Genomic DNA, 2,787 nt, shown 5'->3' on the forward strand with positions numbered 1-2,787 from the left:
CCGGCGGCGGCCCGGCGGCCTGGTGGCGGCTGGCGGCGGCCCGGCGCGGTGGTGGCGCTTTCCTTTGGCGGCGGGGCGGCTTGGTAGCGCTGGTTGGCCGGCGGCGCGCCCGGCCCAGATCTGGGCCCTCGGGGCTCCATCTGGGTCCTTGCGGGCCGGCCCCCGGGCGTGTCCTCGTTGTCTGTGGCGTGGTGAGGAGGAGCAGCTCGGTCTTGGGGCGGCGGCTCCGACGGCGTGCCGGCAGCAGCGCGAAGGCGGGAGCTTTACGAGCCCACGGGGGCTCGGCCGGGCCTGGTGTGCTCCTGCTATTGCGTCCGGACGGCTACCGTCGCTGACGGTGGAGGTGGGGCCCTCCCGCGTGCCGATGGGTTGTTGCCCTAGTCCCGGCTCTGATTCCTTGCCGTGTTGTCCTCACTTCGCGGTGCCGTGGTGAGACGGCATGGGGGCCTCGTGACCGCGTTGGCGCACGGTGGTGGTTGGTTTGGTGGCAGGCTCCAGGGTGCCCGAGGTGCGGGTTGGGATCGGGGGAAACCCCTGTCGGCATGGCCGACACCGGCGCGGTGGCGCCTGTGGGTGCCTCCTGACCTTCAGGGAGGGCGTCGGGGCTACCCTTTCTCTCGCCTCGTCGTGTACCGGGGGAAACCCTTGGCAGCAACGTCGTCATCGTCGCGATCCTTCTTGGAGGTGTTGATAGGTGCCGGCGCTTCGGAGTCTTGGAGTCTAGTGAAAGAGCTTGGTGGGCGCTGCGATCGCGAGGCTTCTTCGCTTTTGTTGATCCGCCGTTGTCGGCATTTGTTTCTTTTGCGTTTCTCTGTCGTTTCTTTTTGGGCGTGTCTGTGTTGCTTCCGCCACAGCACCTTTCCTGTATGGTTCGGTTGGTTGCTTTGTATACAAAGCGGGGAACCCTTTTTCGGTAGTTGTGCTAGGGCACCACCTTGTATCGTTCGAAGCGTACAGTATCTTGGGCAACGGCGGCAGCAGGCCAGGCGCATCCCAAGATGCAGTCGCGGGCCAACATGTAGTAGTACCTGACGTGGACGCGATGAGCCGGAGATGGAGCGGGAAGCGAAGAAGCCACATCTGGCAGAGGAGGAGGAGGGGACAGCTCTTCAACCATGCCGCTGGACGCATGCACGTGCATGCAGGCGCTTTTCCTTTTTTTGTTTTATTGATTGAAACGTTCATGCATCACCCTCCATCCTTTTCTCATACATACATACATACATACAAACAAATGATTCCTTTCCCATTCTCAAAGACAAGAAAAATCTTGCAACCAGGTCCCTAGCAATTTGCAGCCACCACCCTCAGCTTCCCGTTTCCTTACAAACAAGTCCAAAATTTCGACAAGTAACCCGGATTTCCTCACAACCGGGAATTCATTCATTTTTCAACAACATAGTAACCCGGATTCCTCCTAAAGTACTACTACCAGAACCACACTGGTCAATAAAAATGAAACTAGAACAATTGCATTGAATCATTTACACTAGCTACTAGTGCAACTTAATTAGCAAAGGAAAAAAAGATGATTTGTTTCTCTCGTATATAATATACAACCTGGTTAATGAAGAAGTTTAGACCCAAACTGAAAAGGCATGACAGCGCACTGCACTGAAAGAAAGCGGGAAAATTAAAACATCCTCAAGTTGTACGTAAACTAAGAACAAAATGCACACAGTTGGCCGCATGCTGGCTAGCACCAAACCAGTCTCGCCAACCCAATAGTAAATCTGTAATAGAAGTCACAAGGCAAGCTGGGAGAAACTGTACCGGCGCTGCCGCCGGCTGCTGCTCAAAGCGTGTCTCCGCTCCGAGAAGCCTCCACGCAGGACCTCCTCTGCCACGCACAAGGTGCTTGATCGCTACGGCAGCCATAGATGCCGGCTGCCCACATATCCATCTGCCAAGAAGAAAGATCCTTAAAATAGGTTGAGAGAATGCACATCACACAAAAAGAATCCAGATGGGTTTGAAAGCATACAAAGGAAAAGTGGGGGAGGGGATGGGGTGGAAGGAAGCTCACCGAGAAGGACGGGAGGTGATAGCCGGCGGCTGGGACCGGCTGCCGGAGGACGACGAGCCACGCTGAGGGGCGGCTGGGGTGCACGGCCTCCGCCACGGCTGATCGGTATTGATGCATCATCAGCAGGAACATGTTTAGATCTTCATGTATCCATTATAGATGAGGCGAGGTGGGGAGCAAATGGAGAGGAAGGAAGGACGCGTGAAGGATGGGTTGGATCTGGATTTATAGCAAGAGAAGACGCGCGGCGAATAGTCTATACTTACTATTAAAAAAGCAAACATCAATCCCCCTAAAGCCACACAGTAAACTGTACACAGGATTATCAGGACCCTTGGATCAAATTAACTTAAATACATCCTACCATTCATAATGCATCAATAGTCTGTCACCGAGATCAACGTCTTAGATCAGATGTTCTGCCAAAACAGACGCGGTAGTCTGCCAATCCTCGCTCCGCGTCCCCAATCCCCGCAAACCCGCCGGCAATTCACAAATTTCCAGATTGATTTCCATATTTCCAGACTCGCAGCAACTTGCGCAGCCCCACCTTCCTTCCCCTGATCCCCACCTCCCGCGTGCTTCCTTCCCCATCACCGCGAGTTGACCCGTCCTCTGGTCGTCGCCCGCCGTACAGCAAGCCGCCGCCGACCTCCTCTGCCGGTAAGCTGCGCTCAGCGCCCTCCAACTCCTTCTCTCTCCATCTCCTCACTAATATATCTCCCTCTCTCCGTTCCGCGCTGCAGGACGAGCAGAGCTCC

At 55.7% G+C, this 2,787-nt stretch overlaps 1 pseudogene; it reads left to right on the top strand.

Annotated features, from left to right (window-relative positions):
- The window catches only part of LOC119308980, a 6,627-nt pseudogene that overhangs the window by 2,671 nt on the left and 1,169 nt on the right, over window positions 1–2,787 (top strand).

Source organism: Triticum dicoccoides, chromosome 5B (genome assembly GCF_002162155.2).
Source record: "Triticum dicoccoides isolate Atlit2015 ecotype Zavitan chromosome 5B, WEW_v2.0, whole genome shotgun sequence".
Lineage (NCBI taxonomy): Eukaryota > Viridiplantae > Streptophyta > Magnoliopsida > Poales > Poaceae > Triticum > Triticum dicoccoides.